Raw genomic sequence first — 19,021 nt, 5'->3', positions numbered from 1 at the left:
GTTCTAAGATCATGCGACCACAGCTACTCCTTCTGTACTCGTGCCGGCGAACCGTGTCCACCAATTCAGGAAACCCCACGAACACCTCATGAGTGGGATGCTATGGGTGATTTAAAACACATAAGACACACTCTATGCCACCTGGAGGCTCGAGTCTAGCAAGGGAAATAAGGTATTTTGGGGTGACCGCCACGAAGGAGACAGAGAGACGGCTGCGTTCGTGATGTTTACGGCCACTGGGAGGAATTCCTGCCCTGTCCAAACCCCTGCCGGTTCAGTTCAAAGCACATGGGGCCACAGCCACGGGCCCTGCATAGCTGAGGACGAGGGGAAACCAGGGTCTGGGAGGAGGGTGCGACCCAGCGTCCAGTGAGCAGTGCTCAGATCTGACCTAGGCGGACACCTCCCGGGAAAGGGCCACAAGAATATGGGTCAGGGCAGCAAAAAACAGACAGCGTGTGGTCCTTGAAACTGCAGGGAGGCACTGTCACAAGTTCCCGGAAAGGAGGGGAGGAAAGGAGGGCCGGGGAGGGGAGGAAGACTGGCAGAGGGTGTCGCGGCGGGAGCCAAATAGGCCAGGTTTCTGGGCAAGACTGACTTCAGCAGGAAGTGGAGAGAGAGGCTGGGCCGAGGCCACTGCCACGCGGGGCTCAGATGAGCACGGGTCCCCGCACCCCACCCGCCTTGGCGCCAGGCCTGGGCCCGGCCCCAGAATTTCTCACACACGGACTTCCATTTGAGCTGCTTTAGTGGAAAAGGAATCACGCACATGAGGGGAAGTGAGTAGAAACCACTGAGAACAGTATAGAATAAACACAGTTGAACATGGGCGGTGGCACATGTGGCCGTGTACTTGAAGATGTTCATACAAAGTGGTGGGAGGGAATCCATCCAGCAGCCCCCAGACCCCAGCTCACTTTCCACCCTCCATCCTGCCAGCGCCAGTCATTGCTCAAACACAACGGATCCTTTCTCCCTGACCTCACTTTGCGCTGGTTAGGAATCAGTTCTAAATATGAAGGGGTCCATCGCAGGCTGCTGAGAGGGGCTGCGGAGGGGTGGCTGGGCGTGACCAGGGCCTGGCGAGTAGGCCACCTGGCCTGACCCTGGCCTGTGAAACTTCTGCGTTCAACACACGGCGCTGCGCAGTGAATGAACTCGTGAAGGATCAGATCCCCAAAGCCCAGAGCTAACCGTCAAAGCAGCACGTGCAACACGTTAACGATCGCGGTCAGAGGCAGGTAAGGTGTGAGCGCCACTTTGAAGGATGGGTGAGATCTAGAAAATCTGAAGAGGTAAAGTAGGGCTGAGCGTCCGCGTGCGGTGGGGTCAAGGTGGGGTAATGCAGTGCTTCCGGCGGGTGTGGGGTGGGGCGACGGGCGGGGGGGGGGGCTAAGGTAGTACTTCCGGGAGGGTTTGGTGGGGGGCAAGGTGGTGTAAGGTGGTACTTCCGGGAGTGTGGTGGGGGGAGAGGTGGGGTAAGGTGGTACTTCCGGGAGTGGGGGGGGGGGGAGAGGTGGGGTAAGGTGGTACTTCCGGGAGTGTGGTGGGGGGAGAGGTGGGGTAAGGTGGTACTTCCGGGTTTCTCTCGTTTCGCTGAGCGTAGCTGGAACTGCGGACATCCTGCTCGTCTTCCTAACTCGTCGTCTCAGGTCCCTGTCAAGGGCGGCAGACGTGGGGCGAGGGCGGGCTGTGTGTGGACAGAGTGAGTGCTCGCCTCCTGCCCGCCTCCGGTGACCCTCTCTGCTTATCAGACGAGGCGAGATGCCGCCTTGTTTACAGGGGGAGTTAACCTAAGGGGAAACATCTTGGGGAGCAGATGAGGCCAGACCTTTTGTCTCATACAAGTGAGATGTGAGCAAAATTTTAACGACCAGGGGGCAAACCAGGGTCTCTAGGAGTGCTTCTGCTACTGGGCTTAAACATCCGGCAGAATGCCCCTGTGTTATCGCTAAGAGCCTTGAGAAGTTGCTTCTTCCAGTGACAGCTCAGGGAGGTCACCCACCATGAAACAAAATGCCCTTCCTCCTTCCTGCTTTGTTAAGTGAGCACGGATGAGTCATTCAACCTTTGAGCCCGTTTCTTGAACTGAAATACAGTTAACGGGTGAGGATAATCCCGCCCTTTTGATTTCACAGCATTGATACGATGGGCAAAGGAAAGATGTGCGCACGAACACTACCTACCTCACTGCAGGAACTTCAGAGAATAGTCAAAGCTTCAGCAAGTTAGTCCGTACCAATTTCAAGTGATGCGGTCCTGCAGCGTCCCTCACTGCCACGCCATCAAGCCTCATGGGGAAAGCAAGCACTTTGCAGCAAATAGTAGCGCCTCCAGCCCAGACATTTCCACTGCCACAGCCTACCAAACATTTCAAGTTAACTCCAATTCTACATAATCTCCTCCAGGAGACAGAAGAGGAGGGGACATCTCTCAATTCATTTCGTGAAACAAGTATTTCACGGGCTAGTATCCTCCCGATATCAAAATCAGACGAAGACAGTACAAACAAAACAAAACACAACAAAACCCCCAAAGCCCTCTAGACCTCGTAAATATAAATGCCAAACTTCGTAACAAAATGCCGTATAGAATTCAGCATTTGTAAAAAATTCTATACCGGGACCAGGTTTATTTCTAACCCTCCGTCTACCCCTCTTATTGATGGCACTTATTTTTGGCACATTTTGTCTTCTGATTATTTACCATGTTGTTACACGTTGTCTGGTTCATAAATGTCTCCTCTAACCCCCAAAGACTGCAATATCTTTGAGAACATAGCCTGTATCATATGTAGTATTTCTTTTGTTTACCTACAAAAATAGAAGCATTTTGTTGTGCACCCTTTAACAAATAACATCATACTCAAGATCAAAATAGGGGCTTTACAGGTGTTCATCGAATGGTCCCGTTTTTTGGGGAGGAAGGGGGAGCGTATCAAGAAAAGCCACATCCACCTGCATTTAAGCAAATATGCTAGGATATGGTGATCTCAAGACAAAGAATTCTAATTTTTTTAATTAAAAAAACTTTAAGTTTATGTATTTAATTTGAAAGAGACAGAGACAGTGCAAGTGGTGCACTCTCTCATAGGGAGAGAGAATCACAAGCACAGAGCAAGCCTGACTCGGGACTCAAACTCACAAACCATGAGATCATGACCTGAGCTGAAATCAAGACTCGGATGCTTAACTGATGAGCCACCCAGGTGCTCAACAGAATTCTAATTTCAAGCAGACCTAAAATAACCTGTATCTGGGAAGCCTGGGTGGCTCAGCAGGTTGAGCGTCTCTCTCTCTCAAAATAAGTAAATAAACTTAAAATAAAATAACCTGTATCTTCATCAGTAAAGGTTATATAACCAGAGTTGTACTGACAGAACACATTAATGTCTTTGGGGAGAAGTGAAGCTATTGTTCTCTGAGTAAAGGTATTACAACTAACTGAATTTTATCAGAGAGCAATATATTAAGCCTGGTTAATTTTTTTAAATGTCTATTTATTTATTTTGAGAGAGAGAGAGAGAAAGGAACATGTGTGCATAAGCAGGGGAGGGGCAGAGAGAGGAAGAGAGAGGGAGGGAGAGAATTCCAAGCAGGCACTGAGCTGTCAGTGCAGAGCCCAACACAGGGCTCGAACCCAGGAACCATGAGATCATGACCTGAGCCGAAGTCAAGAGTCAGACACTTAACCTACTGAGCCCCGCAGGTGCCTACGTCTGGTTGATTCTTTATGTAGAAAACTACTTGTCTTCCACTTTGTTATGCTAAGGAAGGTACAGCAAATAAGTTTCCACGGAGTGAAATATGAAATTTCCACGATGGGATTTGCACACCCTGGGGCTGTGGAAAATGCGCAGACGCTGGAATTCTCGTCTGCGGTCTACTCACTGGCATGGGAATGTTGGGCATATGATTGTGCATCTCTGGGGTTCACCTTTAACAGATGTGGTGACTTACACTCCAGTGTCCTTGTGGGGATAGGAGATCCTGCGTGTGAGAAACACCTGACGCATCCGAAGTGGCAAAGAAATGCTATTGATAATTATTAATATGATTGCATAAAAGCACTTTGGATGGCTGGACAGAAGTCTGTCATGTGGACAGAAATGACAGAGGACAGCCACAGAGCAGCTCGCCCAACTTGCACAGGGCTCCCCACTCTCTCACGGTGCTCGCTCAGTCCTCCCCATTGAGGAAACCTCTCTCCTTTCTCCCTGCCCTCACTGCCTCATACTGCCATTTCTTTTCCCTTCGTGATGTCACAGCCAAACGTCTCGAAACAATGGTGTGTGGCAGAGACCTCCAGCTCAGGCCATGGACACAGCAGTTGAGTGTTTGTCTCTACAGAGTAAATCCACCCGGTTCACACACGTACGGTAACTGTCTGCACTACAGATGAAACCAAGAACCGACAGAATCAGATACTTATAAATTTCAAATCGAGGAAGAAAGATTTGCAAATTAAGATACAATTTACAGCTATGCAATTAAGCCATATTTTTCCAAATATGGTTCCAAACTCAGCCTTTACACATAGTGAATTATACATGCGTGTATGGGGAGTTATTAGTTTGTGTTATTCACTTTTTTAAATTATGCTGTTTCAGATGCTTTGGAAAAGCAAAGAGCCCCAGGAGCAGTGTGAAAGCCAAGGAACAAGCTTCCGTTCCCTCACCCTCACTCGGTTCAGCTGTGCACCAGTCAATGGCAGTTGTGACCACGGTGAGTCACAAATTGATTTAAATATCGCAACTAGAATGAACAAAAGTAAAGCATGATAGAGGACATCAGAGAACACTGCACAAAGTAGGATAAATAGTACTTCGTGAAGCTTTAAAAAATTGTGGCAAGATATATATAAAATGTGCCATTTTAACCATTTTGAAGTGACGTTAACCACATTGATAGTGTTGTGCTACCATCACCAATATTTCATGAGACTCTTGCTGCGTGTGTGTGTGTGTGTAGTGGGCTGTGATATAAAATGTATTTCTTTTTTTTTAGAGGCCTGAGCTTGGGTGGCTCAGTCGGTTAAATGTCTGACTTCGACTCAGGTCATGATATCACAGTTCATGAGTTTGAGTCCCAGATCGGGCTCTGTGCTGACAGCTCGGGGCCTGGAGCCTGCTTCAGATTCTGTGTCTCTCTCTCTCTCTGCCCCTCCTCCGCTCTTGCTCTGTTTCTCTTTCTAAAATAAATAAATATTAAAAAAATAAAATGTATTTCTTTTTTTTAAATAGACTATTTTTTTTAAGTGTATTTATTTATTTTTAAGGAGGGAGAGGCAGAGAGAGAGGAGCCCAAGCTGGCTCTGTGCTGTCAGTGTAGAGCCTGACTCGGGGCTCAGTCCCGCCAACCGAGACTGTGACCTGAGCTGAAATCAAGAATTGGATGATCAACCGACTGAGCCACCCAGGCGCCTCTAAAATGTATTTCTTACTGTGTGTCATGGTGTTTGTAAAAAGCATGAAAACTCTGCATTAGCTCACTTTTCATGTATGTAAAATAATGGGAAGGGCATTAACTATGAGACTTCAGTGGAACCCGAGTGGTAGAGAAACCCTCTACACCTAAAGACGAGGAGAAGATTCTAAACAAAAGTGTAAATTCAGATATTTGACCTAATGAAAGATTTGAAATGCGTATTTGTGTGTGTGTGTCCCACATTTGTTCACCCGATGGGTACGTGGGTGTTGTGCTCTGAGAGTAACACCCCCAGAGTTGGGCGGGGGGAAGGTCACCAAGTGTCATCCTTTGAAACCGAAGGTGAAAACGATGGACAGAAAGTGCCTGCTAGGTGGCAGCTCCCAACTGCAGTAACTGTCCCTGTCACCAAGGAGACCCAAGTGTTTCACTGAGTGGATTAAGGAAACAGTGTTTCCTACATCTAGTCAGAGTGACTAAAATATATCCAGAGGAAAACACCATTGTGATAATGCCAATGTATGGAAAAGTATAATTCACCCAACTCTGGCATGTGGTATCTAAGGTTATAAAGTTGTCAAAACAAACAGACAAAGAAACAAAAATAGCTGTCACCATGGAATCCAGAAAAAAAAAAAGGTACAAGTGATAAGAATTCCATGTCTGCTGCATTTGCTTTATGTAGTGAATGGTGTTAGAAATAAAGGCAGCTCTGGGGCGCCTGGGGGGCTCAGTCCGTTAAGTGCCCAACTTCAGCTCAGGTCACGATCTCACGGTTTGTGGGTTCGATCCCCATATCGGGCTCTGTGCTGGCAGTGTGGAGACTGTCTGGGATTCTCTCTCTCTCTCCCTCTCTCTCTGCCCCTCCCCCCCCCTTTCTGTCTCTCTCTCTCTCTCAAAATAAATAAATGAACTTAAAAAATAAATAAAGGTAGCTCACTAAGAATTGACAGAAGCTTATAGGAGGCTGGTGAGTGAGTTAGCAAAGTTGGGATGATCTCTGTTCAGCAAGCATTCACTAATACCAGTCACTGTGACAAATGGTGAAGGTGCAAATTCTAAGATCAAGCTCCTGCCTTTGCGAAGTTTATAATAAGCCAAAGATAAAGTGCACCCATAAGTGGGGTTTCTGTGCCTCACAGTGAGAGCTGTGTTACAGGTTCACCCCGCGTGGGGCGGGAGCATGAATGATGACCTGATCAGCTGGCAGTGGGTTGGAGGCGGGTATTCCGGGAAGTCTTCCTGGAGGAGGTCAAAGCGTCTGAGTTACGTCTTGGAAAGAATGGATGAGTACTGGCCAGAGGAAGAAGGGAGAGACAGAAGGGGAAACACACAGAGGTGCGGGTGGTTTAGTGTGCTCGGGGAAACTCTGGCTGGTTCCACGATCGGGGAGGGGAAATTTCAAGCCCCATCAGGTGGTTGTGGTTAATGTTTAAAAACGGAGCCTATTGTTACTTGGGGGCTCCCCTCTTCACAACAGGGGGGGCATCTTTGAGGACTGGGTGGGGGGTCTATTTCACAAAACAATGAGGCAGAGAGTCTTCATTAGAGAAATTTGCGAGGGGACACGCCCACTTGTCTGCAGACTTGTGTGCGCAACCGCGGGCACCTGGCGCCACCTGTGCTCAGCCTTCGTGAAGGGGCGGGGCCCCCAGCTCCAGGCGGGATGAGGCTCACCGAGGCAGGGGAATGACTGCCTGGAACACAGGCAGCACTGTCTAGACAGTGGCTCTCTCTCCCCTTGGAGGGATGCCTCTCATTTCTTCAGAAGTTGAGTGTTGAGGAATATCGGGTTAAAAAGAACATCTACTTTGCCAGGTCTGCGAGATTAAAATGTTCCTAAGTTAATAATAAAAAACAAATGCTTATTAAGTCTAGTTCTCTGCCTGAAACATCCAAGCTGGGAAGTGTCTTCAGAATGTCTGTGTCTCGTCAAGTCCTTCCTTGTATGAAGCCACAGGCAGACAATCATGGCGAAGTGCAGTCTTTTCCCGGGCCTGGACTGATACTTGGGCCTTTCAGCACTGGGTGGGGCCGCTGTCCCAGAAGGGAATAGCGTGAGTCTAGGCTGTGGGTCCAGGCGGCACCCTCCGCCACCTGGGCTTACTTCCAAGGGAGACCCAAATCCAACCGCAGAGGTCTTGAAGGGCCAGCCTAGGTCATCATTGCGTGTCTTCACGCAGGAGCCAGCCTGAGGATGTCACAGAGCATGCTGCCTAACCTTCTCGAGAGAGAGTCCCTCTTTCCAGAATTCTGTACTCAGGTAACCCGCACCTCCCTTGCGGCCCCTCAGGGGTATGACTCTCCCTTCCCCTCACTCCTTGCCCTGAGGCCTCCCCCCCTCCAGGCTGGCACCTGCTGGCATGCCCACCCACTCTCCCAGCCTTCCCAGCTTGGAGACCCAGGGGTCTCTCCCAGGACCCTCTTCTCTAGCCAGAAGGCTGTGGCATGCCCCGGGAGGCAGTCCTTGGCTTTCACTGCATTTGACCAGTACCTGTTCATGGACTATGCAAGATCTCTTCACCATGTTTTTATTATCATGGGGAATTTAAAACACATGCAGAAGAGGGGGGTAGTTTCAAGAACCCTCATCGTTGGAGCACCTGGGTGGCTCAGTCAGTTAAGCGGCCGACTTCGGCTCAGATCATAATCTTGTGGTCTGTGGGTTCAAGCTCCACGTCAGGCTCTTTGCTAGCAGCTCAGAGCCTGGAGTCTGCTTCGGATTCTGCGTCTCCCTCTCTCTCTGCCCCTCCCCTGCTTGCTCTCTGTCCCTCTCTCTCTCTCTCAAATAATAAACATTAATTTTTTTTTTTTTTAAAGAGCCCCAATCGTGAGGCGTCCATTATGGAGCTTCAACAATTTTCAACTCACCAGCCTGTCCCATTATTTCTTATATACTCCTACTGACCACTTTAGATGGTTTTGAAGCAAATCCTGGACATAATATCATATCATTCACCAATGCATCCATATCTCTAAAGGAAAAATCTCCATTTGAAGAGTTTCAAACTCACAGACAAGTTGTGACCGCTTACATATTCTACACCTAGATTTACCAGGTGTATTTCTGTGTATGTGTGTGTGTGCATCTCACCAAAGCATCTGAGAGAAACTTGCAGAGACCTTCACCAGTCACCCTTAAATACTTCAGTTTATATCTCCTATGACCAAAGAGATTCTCTTACACAGCCGTGAAAGAAGTTAATAAATCATTCCAATTCAGGACACGTAACCTTGCTGATAAGACTGGGATAGAGGCCATACTGGAGTTCTGTGTCCATCATAGCAAATGTCACTGTGATCGAGCACCTGGCCTAGAGTTACACACTGCATTCACTTGCATATCTCCTCTGTTGCCTTTAGTTTGGAAAATCCCTCAACCTCTTGCTGTCATTCCTGACCTTGATATTTTTGAAGATAATGGACATCTTAATTTTTGAGTTTGTAGGCCACCATTACTGGGAAAGCCAACTTTCAACTTGAGTCAGATGGGGTCCGCCATATGTATCCAGTATAAGAACATCCTTTCCCCCTTTGAAATTACTTAAGTGTAAGCAATTGATAAGCTGTGAAATGGCAACATAACCTGTTCCTCAACAACCTTCCCCCAATGATTTTAGCCTTTACCGATGATTCCTGCCAGAATATACCCCATGACAGCTCCAACATGGTCATGTTTCACTTTATTAGTCAGAATTCTACCATAAAGGAAAGCTTTCCCTTTTCCCTCCTCATTGCTGGTATATTTTTTACTTACCCATTATTTGGTATTTCTTAGTACAAACTCATGCATTCTTTATTTCCCCCAATGTATTCTAATGTATTACCGGTATTTTTCATTGTGATAGTTCCACCTAATTTGACTAAGCTAGTTCCTTATTGTATTTTTATTTTGGTGGCTTTTGGGGGCCAGAGAGCCACCAAAGCTTAAAACCTTTTTTGAATCCCCTCTTACCTCAGAATAAAATCTCCACTCACTGTGAAATCCTAAGTGAACCACAAAGACCCCTGAGATTCTTCCTTGTTTGCCCCTCCAGGCTCTTGTGCCTTCCACCCACCTTATCAACTAGGCTTTTTGCTTTGTCAGGTCAAATACTTCTGTTCTGATCTGGACTGGCCTTCCGCTCCCTGCTGGGATGCTTATCAGCAGCTTCTCTACTCTGGTCTCTTTGGCCTTGGCTTACTTATCACTTTCTCTGATTCCTCCTCCAAGCTGTCTCTGGCCCCTTCTGTGCTTGCTCTCTGGGTACATAGTAACCTTCTCCCTCTTTATCCTTTCATGTCTGTTCACCTGCTTCCTGTGCTGTGCTGCTCTGTGCTGTCTCCCCAGCACTTAGCACAGCCCCTGATGGGGAGCAAGTACCTGGTGAGTTCTTGTTTACTTAAGAATAAGTGAATAGTTCTAAATTATTTGGAATAAAGTTTGAGCAGTGTGCTTAAGCCACAATGAGCTTGCTAACATATGTAATTTTCAATGATGATATACACAATGAAGAAAAAGTGTTTATTTTTTCACAGGAAATGTTGGGAGAATAAAAGAAAAAAATGTTCTCAGATACTCACTGAAATTCAGGCCTTTAATAAGAGAAAAGTATCTTGTTTTTTTCTGTTGGTTAATTCAACAGACATTTATTAAGGAGGTACAATGCCACCCCACACACATGGGGCTAGATATCACACATGGTTTCTGCCCTTGTGCAACTGACCACTGTTGGGGTTGGCTGGCGTGTAAATGGCAAGTTCTAGCAGCTTTGATAGAGCTATGAGTAAGAGTGCTATGAGGACCCAGAAAGGAAGCCAACTGTCTCAGAGGAAAAGATTTAAATGGTTGACATTTGAGCTGTACCTTGAAAATGAAGCTAGATTTTACCAGAAGTGGAAGAGACAAGGGACACTCCAGGCAGAGGAAAATACATACAGATGGAGGGCACTGAAGAAGCCATGTGCCCAGAAGTGAAATGAGGCTCCAGGCTCAGCTCTGCAGGCAGCAGACGCCTGGGAGCCAGGCTCCTCCTCCTCCATTGTTTAACAGGATTGTCAGTAAAGTGTGTCCTACAGTGTAAAGCCTGTACTGTATTCATGACTACAGCCGGTGACATCCCAGTGTCTTAAGAAATGCTTGTCATGTGGATGTGATGAAGGTCAGGTGTCTAACTCTGGGGCAGGAAGAGATGTATGGGGACCAATTTGTGAAGGCTGGTCCATAAAACACAACTTGGACTTCCCCCCAAGGGCCGACAATCAGGGGAGGAGGATGAGGAGGCTCTTTAAGGAGATGTGTGTTGGCACAATGGGTGGTAGAGTGAGTATATAGGAAAAAGATTGGCCACTGTGCTATTGAAACAAGTCAGGAGAGAGGTAATAGCAAGCAAAACCTTCCTAAGGGGGAGGAATTATTTCTTAGGATAGGTAGAACTTGTAATGGTGTGACATGGGAAGTGAGAGGGTACATGGGCTGCGATATTTATGCTAACATGTTTTTTAAAAGTGATTTTTTCTAAGCAGAGATGCCATAAAAATGTGTTTTAGGTTATAACCTCACATTCCAGGGTGAAAATGGATGTTTCTTTTGAAACACAGGTCAAAAAAATCATAGGGGAACAAAAAAACAGTTTTTCTTTTATTTTGTAAATTTGATTTTATTTGTTTTTAGTTCCAACACAGTTCACACAGTGTTATATCAGTTTCAGGTGTACAACATAATAATTCAACAGTTCTTCTTGATAAGTGTACTCTTAATCGTCATCACTTATTTCCCCCATCCCCCACCCACTCTCCTCTGGTGACCATCAGTGTGTCCTCCACAGTTAAGCGTCTGTTCCTTGGTTTGTCTATGCCTCTTTTTTTCCTTTGCTTATTTGGTTTCTTAAATTCCACATGTGAGTGAAATCCTGTGGTATCTTTCTCTTATTTCACTTACCATTATACTGTCTAGCTCCATCCACGTTGTTGCAAATGGCAAGATTTCATTCATTTTTATGACTGAGTAATATTCCATTGTGTATATACACCGCATCTTCTTTATCCATTCATCAGTTGATGGACACTTGGGTTCTCTCCATAGTTTGGCTATTGTTGATAACACCGCTACAAACATCAGGGTGCACATCTCCCTTTAAATTAGTGTTCTCACATTCTTTGGGTAAATACCTAGGAGTGCGATTGCTGGATTGTAGGGTAAATTCTATTTTTGACTTTTGGAGGCAACTCCATACTGTTTTTCACAGCAGCTGCACGAGTTTGCATTCCCACCAACAACAGTGCATGAGGGTTCCCTTTTCTGCGTCCTCACCAGCACCTGTTGTTTCTTGTGTTGTTGATTTTAATCATTCTTTTTTTCAAGTTTGTTTATTTATTTTGAGAGAGAGAGAGCGGGGGAGGGGCAGAGGGAGGGAGAGAGAGAATCCCAAGCAGGCTCCATGCTGTCGGGAACCATGAAATGATGGCCTGAGCTGAGATCAAGAGTCCCGTGGTGAACCAGTAGAGCCACACAGGCACCCCGATTTTAGCCATTCTGACAGGGGTGAGGTGATATCTACAAAAAGCATTTTGATCGAGGAAGGATCACACAACGTGAGTACAAAATAAGAGATGTCATGTCAACATGAAGTATCCCCGTATCACTTAGGTTCCTGGTTTTTTCTGTAATTCAGGAACTTATCTGTGTACCGTAATGTCTGCCTGAATGTAGACATAAGCAAGATGGTGAAAGCGTAATTCACCGTCTTTAGGGAATTCTTGATTGGTCCAAGGAGGTCCACGTCACCGGGCCTAGGGGTGAGTTCAGCAGCAGAGAGGAGGGGCCTGAGTCCAGAACATTATAGGAGCAGTTATGCACATAGAGCCCACCTGAGAAAGGCTCCCCCGCCCGCCCCACCGGTGCTCTTGGGAAGCGTGTTTTGTTTTTGTTTTTTTGTGTTTTAAGTTTATTCTGAGAGGGAGAGAGTGTGAGTGAGCAGGGCAGGGGCAGAGGGACAGAGAAAATCCCAAGCTGGTTGTCACACCCCACACAGAGCTCAAACCCTGGACCTGAGCTGAAATCAAGGGCTGGGTGCTCGAGACTGAGCCCCCGGGGCTTTAAACGCTACACTTAGTGCTTTCAGTGTTGGAGGGAATTTCAGCCCTCGGAGGTTTTTATTTTTAAAGTCTTGCTATGAAGGGGCATCTGGGTGGCTCAGTCGGTTAAGCGTCAGACTTCGGCTCAGGTCACGATCTCACAGCTTGTAAGTTCGAGCCCCGCATGGGGCTCTGTGCTGACAGCTCAGAGCCTGGAGCCTGCCTCGGATTCTGTGTCTCCCTCGCTCTCTGCCCTTCCTTTGTTACTTCTCTCTCTCTCTCAAAAATAAACATTAAAAAAAAAAAAAAAAAAAAAGTCTTGCCGTTAATATCACTATGTAGTGTGCAAGCTCCTTAGAGCCGGGAGGTGACATGGTCACACAGCAAAGTGCACCCAACACCAGGGCCTGAGGACGCGCCGGGCCCTGAGGACGCGGAAGTCCAAGCGCACACCTGCATGCACACGTCCCTCCGCAGCACGAATGGGAAGCACAGGTGCAGGGACAGGCTGGGCAGTGACCAGAAAACACCTTCAGTACGTGTGAACTCCTGTAATGGGACTAATTCAAATGTCCACGTCCACACGTCCATACGATCAGTGCTCAGTAGGGAGCCGGCTTCAAGGAGGTGAACACACTTGTCTTCCGTCCCCGCACCACGGGTGTGGGTGGGTGACACAATGTGACTCGAGACCCGAGAGAGCCCGCAGCACGGAGCTGACGCCCAGCGCCCCGGGGCTCTCTGGGGCCCAACCTGCGCCTGGGCGGACCGGGCGGGAGCGGGGGGAGAAGTGGTGTGTGGGTGTGTCTGTTCAGGCACTGAGGGGCAGGGGTCTGCGGGCGCGGTCGCCATCCCAGGGGGAGGGGGAGACCGGGTCGCGGTCCTAGGGTGAAGGGGGGACGGGGTCGCGGTCCCGGGGTGAGGGGGGGACGGGGTCGCGGTCTCGGGCGAGGGGGTCGGGGGTCGGGGGTCGTGGTCTTGGGAGGCGGGGACCGGGGTGCCGGGAGACGGCCATCTGCTAGCAAGGCGGAGGTCGCAGGACTACGCTACGGCGCCGCCTCCTCAAGTCGCAGCGGGGGCGGTGGGGACCGAGGGGACGGAGGGGCGGGGCGGGGTTGCGTGCGCGCCCGCGCCAATCACAAGCGCAGCCGGCAGGGGCGCGCGCACGGAAAGGCCGGGAAGCAGAGGGGAGGGCCGGGCGCCGCACGCAGCCAATCGGGACGCCGCGCTGCCATGACGAGAGGCTCTCCCGGGCGTAGAGCGCCAGTCGGCGGGCCTGGCCGCTGAGTCCGAGGGCGCGCGGGTGCGCGGGCGCGCGAGGCGGGACTTCCGCCGAGCCCCGGAAGTGGGAGCTGTGTGTTCTCATGCGAACGGGAAGGAGCGTTGGGGCGCCGGAGTCGCGAGGTTGAGACATTTTCGGGCCCGAAACGGGAAGGAGCCGCCGCCGCCCGCCGCCAGCCCGCGCCGCGCCGCCCCCGCCGCTCGTCCGGGCCGGCCGCGCCCTCCCCGCCCCTCCCTCTCGGCCCCGTCCGCGTGTGGCGCGGTCGCCGGGCACCGGGGCTGCGGCGGTCGGCGGCCGGGCGGCGGCGGCGCTGCTGACAGGTGAGCGCGGCAGGCGGCGAGCGGGCCGCTCCGTCCTCTCCGCTTCCCGCTTGGAGCCGGGCCGCCGCCTCGGACCCGCGCCGCGCCCGCCTGTCACGGGCCGCCATCTTCCCGGAGGACGCGGCGGCGGGCGGCGGGCGGGCCGGACGGGGCCGGGCGGCGGGCAGGGCCGCGGTGGCGGGGCCGCGCCGGGCTGCGGGGCCCGGGTGCAAGGCCGGGGGTCGGGGCCGGGGCGCGGGGGTCGGGGGTGGGAGTCGGGGGCGTGGGGGTCGGGGCCGGGAGTCGGGGCCGGGGGCGTGGGGGTCGGGGCCGGGCCAGCGCCGCCGTCCGGCCCGCACTGCAGAGGCCTCGCCCTGCCCTCCGCCCCGGGCCCAGGCCCAGGCCCCGGCGGCCGGCCGGGCGGGGAGGGGACGGGGTCATTCGGACCAGGAAGTGGGGATCCTGTTGCTCCGGGTGTGTCTGGGGAGCTCCCGTTCTCCTCTCGATGGGCTTGAGCAGAGGCGGGTTCTGAAGGAATTAGAGAGAAATCAAATCTAAGGATGCCCTGCGTTCGAACTAGGACCACGGTACACTGTGGTGAAAAGGACAGGTCAGCAGTCTCTTACCACCTGCGTCTCAGTCGTGTCCAATCAGAACGTAAACTTAAGATTTCGGCGCAGTTTTGTGTTGCATGTTCGTTTCTTATTTTTATGTAAAACGGCCTTTAATTTTGGATGAGATGCAACTAGAAAATTATCCGTAGGGTAACTCTTAAGCGTTCGACACCGTCTTCCTGGCTGCACTGTAATTTGTCCTAATCTTAAACGGAAGTTTGAAGTTTTGGATAACTGAGGAAACCGAACGATTTCGCTGCACTGTGCAGGGAAATTACTTGGTAAGTGTGAGGGTTTTAAAAAAGGATAATGCCAACTCGAAGACGAATGTTGTAAGTGTACAAATTACTTTCCCTTTCGAAAGTTTTTTTTTTTTTCTTAATGCTATTTATAAAGTTGGTCTCTTAAGTTGTGTTAAGAATTTAAAATGCACTTGAAATAGGTGCTAAGTTGTCCTTTGCAAAAGGGGGGGGGAGGGGAAGAGATGTTCCCTGGTGCACTGTGTGAGCAATGTGCAATTTCCATACTTCCCCACCTGCCCGGCTCCCTCTAATTTACAGTCAGGGTAATTTACAGAAGTTGAAATGGTTGTGTCTTTTTCGCTTTCCTCTGTATTTAGTATAGGGACAGGCAGTTTGATGAAACAAGCTATAAGAGAGATCTCTCGACTGGAGTTTGCTTGGGTTGCTAAAGTGAAGCATCAGATTAGCAAATTTATTATTCAACCATAAAGTTGATTTGTGTATTTCCCTTTGAAACTTGCCTGTGGTTAGAGATAAATTTCATCCTGTATTTTGAAACATTAATGTGACTTGACTTATTTACATGGAAGAATGGCATGGTGTCTTACGGGTTGGAAATGACTTACCCTCTTGGTGCTTCACTGGCCATCTCTAGAAGGGGTAATAATGTCAGCCTCTTAGGGTTGTTGTGACAAGTTGGGTGTTTTACTATTCATTAACCTATTAATAGAAATTAATAATAAGTTCTTATTAAAACTTGAAAATGTTTACCTTATTACTATTTTCAATATTCGGTGATTGTCAATTTTAATAAAAAATTGAAAAATGCTTTGGAGAGTTTTTGTTTTGGTGTGTTTTGGTTGTTTGTTTTTGCTTGATCACATGTATCTGGGCAGAGAAAGCAGATTCTGAGGATAAAATGTGTATTTTGAGAAAGCAGTTACACTATGTTTGAGTAGAAGCCAGAGAGAAAATAGATGATAATGCAAGTGCTAGCGTTCATTTTAACGTGTTTTCGTGGAAGAGTAGATGAAATTAAATGGCAGCATGTTCAGGGAGATAGTGATTTTATTTAGGGTTCCCAGGGATTGTGCTTTAAAGGAAGTTGAGAGTTGGAGAATTTATTGAACTTAATATGATTTCCACCAATAAGCATGAGTTTTGACAAATACATACTTAACCTCTGTGGACACATTTTAGTGACTTGTTTGTATGAAGCAGTCTTCATATATAAAACGTAAGTCTAAAATATGAAAAGTGCGAGTTGGGAGCACCAGGTTGTTAACAGTAATACAATAAACAGTACCTTCAGGTAGTTTAACTCCTGTTAAGTAGATTTGCAACAGTATTTACAAGTTTTTGTAGTGCTAGACCTGTGGTCCCATTTACCAAGTGCGAAGTGCCTGACTCCTTCCACTCTTATTTCAAAGTGTAGTGCTGGATTCATACTTTCCATAGTGATAAGTGGGATCATAATTTTGGTCTTCTAATTTTAGTAACATGTGGTCTCTTTATGATGGTCCCTGGAGATTGTTAAAAGCAGTATGGATCTATGTTACTTTAAGTTGTGTTTGTTATTGCCCTCCCCTTAAAGGCACAAGTTTTAAATACGCTTGCATAACCTCATGGTTGTGCTCTTAGAATTCTCTCGTACTGGGGCCCCTGGGTGGCTCAGTCAGTTAATTGCCGACTTCAGTTCAGGTCATGATCTCGCGGTCCGTGAGTTCAAGCCCTGCGTCGGGCTCTGTGCTGACAGCTCGGGGCCTGGAGCCTGTTTCAGATTCTGTGTCTCCCTCTCTCTCTGCCCCTCCCCCGTTCATGCTCTGTCTCTCTCTGTCTCAAAAATAAATAAACATTAAAAAAAAATTTTTTTTAAAATAAAAAAAAAAAGAATTCTCTCGTACTTAAGTATTTCTTTCAGTTTGGTAAATGCCAGAAAATCTCCGTGTGTTCTTGTAATTCCTCCTAAAAGGCCATTGACTGAACCTTTTTCTTATGGACAGAAGAAAACAAACACTGAGGTAGTTTTTATAGAAAATACATAGTTAAAAACTTGCTGGGCTTTGTTGCTTTTGCTCTTTTGTAAAACTTTATTCCTTTAAAGAGTTCTCTTTTTTTGTCAGAGCTAATTTTAGAGTACACAGTAAATGAGGCACTGCCTTCTGAGAGAGAGAGAAAACTCACCAGATCTGATTGTAGTTTAGTTCAGCTCAGACTGTTTGCTAATTGTTGTACTTGCTAATACCTTTGGAGCTACTCTACTTCTCCTGGAGTTACCTTGACTAGAAAATGAATTTCTTTATTAGAATATGGAATTGTAAAGTGAAAAACCATTAGGTTCTCTTATTAGAAGGAAGATAATTCCAATGTGGAAATGTTTTTTTGGTTTTTTTTTTGCTAACGATCTAACACTTTGTTTTTCCTGTATGTAAATAAATGTCTTTAACCTTAGGAACAGGTAAGAAAAGTATTAACTCCGCTCATGTCTCCTTTCCTTCTTACCTTCCTCCACCCCCAAGGCCCTCTTGTCCCTTTAATGCTTTCATAAACTGACTTTTCACCATTTTCCTAGTAAGCTGCCTTCACTTAGTTAATAAGGGCTGCAGGTGAGTGATGCCACCACTTTTGCATCTCCTGTCGCAGTTTGATTTTGTCTTTAGTGTCCGTCCTACTTCCCTGGTAGTGAGACCTGGGTCACAGAGTGAATTGTATAACGTGAAGGACATTTCATAATTTGACTCAAATTTAAAAGCATGCTACTTGATTTTTAGGGAGACTTTGATAATCCTTAAGATGAGACTTAGTCTTCACTGAAAATGTTCTTTATGAAGTCTAATATGCAAATTTTTTGGTTTAAAAACTTATAAATTAGGATAGTATTTGTGTGACAGAAATAACATATCTCTTTTTTACAGCACACCGTTTTAGTCACACTATGGCTAGAGGCTGCTTTAAAAGCATATCCTGTTTGTTAGGCCCTTTTTAAAAACTCCTCTGTGACTGTCCCCTGCCTAAATAAGAAACGCCCAGGGGCCTGGCTCCAGGGGCCTTGGCATTTCTGCATCCTCCTTGCTGGCCAGGCCACCTTTGCTTGGCCTGAACTGACCACTGCCTCTACCTCAGGACCGTGATGTTGGAGATAGTGCTGCCTCTGCTCCCCATAGTTTCTTTGCTTGAAATTGAATGTCTTTTTTTAAATTTATTTTTTCTTAACTTTGCTCTTTAATCCATCCTTATAAGGGTATTTCAGGAGTCCTTCAAGAATCCTTGCCTTAATTTCTAAAGTCGTGCTTAGTTCCTCTCTGTTTCTGTATCACCTTAGGCACAGCCCCTAATTAAGTAAAGCTCCTTGTGGGTGAGATGCTTTTTTTGTAACCTCTTTGCCAAGCTCAGATCCAGGCCCCCCATACAGATCTTCCTCAACTTAGGATGGGCTTATGTCCTGATAGGCCTCTTGTAAGTTGAAAATGTTAAATCAAAAATGTATTTAATACACCTAACCTTGAACCTCACAGCTTAGCCTTATTTACTGTAAACATGTTCAGAACACTTACATTAGCCCGCGGTTGGGCAAAATGCTCTAACACAAAGCCTGTTTGATTATGAAGTGGTGACTGTCTCTTGTGTCATTCATCGAATACTGAAAGTGACGAACAGAATGGCGGTGTGGGTACAGTTGTTACTCTCACGGTCATGGGGCTGTCTGTCTGGGAGCCTGCTGGCTGGGAACAAGGTGGAAATTCAAAATTTGAGGTACAGCTTCTATTGAATGTGTATCACTTCTGCACCATTGTGAAGTTGAAAACTTGTATGTTGAAACATAAATTGGGGGCCCTCTGTGGATGTTTAGTAAACTAACTGGATGGAAAAAGGTGTGTCTGAAGACACCTCTCACTTGGTTGTAGGGAAATGACTTGCGGATAGTAGTTGCATGCCTGTGTAACAGACACGAGAATCTTCACTTGAAATGAATGCAGTGGAAAGTGCATGGTTGTATTTACAAAATGTTAGTGGTTTGATAGCTCTATCTAGTGCTTGCCGTGTTTTAGATGGACTCATTTAATTACGTGACCTAGATTGTACTCTTTCTCAGTCTTTAGAA

The 19,021-nt window shown here is 47.6% G+C and overlaps 1 protein-coding gene across 2 annotated transcripts in view; it reads left to right on the top strand.

Moving 5' to 3' along the window:
* Nucleotides 1-1,583: 1,583 nt before the first annotated feature.
* LARP4B (La ribonucleoprotein 4B) overlaps nt 1,584-19,021 on the top strand; it is a 104,808-nt gene continuing 87,370 nt past the window's right edge. The window contains exons 1-2 of one of the 2 annotated variants that reach the window (XM_042944721.1): nt 1,584-1,705; nt 4,610-4,724. The gene's annotated coding sequence lies outside the window, so the exon portion shown is untranslated. Of the gene's footprint in view, nt 1,706-4,609; nt 4,725-14,045; nt 14,085-19,021 lie in introns of those variants that run through there. The other variant, XM_042944722.1, reaches the window with a different exon arrangement.

This window comes from Panthera leo, chromosome B4 (genome assembly GCF_018350215.1).
Source record: "Panthera leo isolate Ple1 chromosome B4, P.leo_Ple1_pat1.1, whole genome shotgun sequence".
Classification (NCBI taxonomy): Eukaryota; Metazoa; Chordata; class Mammalia; order Carnivora; family Felidae; genus Panthera; species Panthera leo.
The sequence above is the reverse complement of the archived record's forward strand: the minus strand, read 5'-3'. Positions and strand labels throughout refer to the sequence as shown.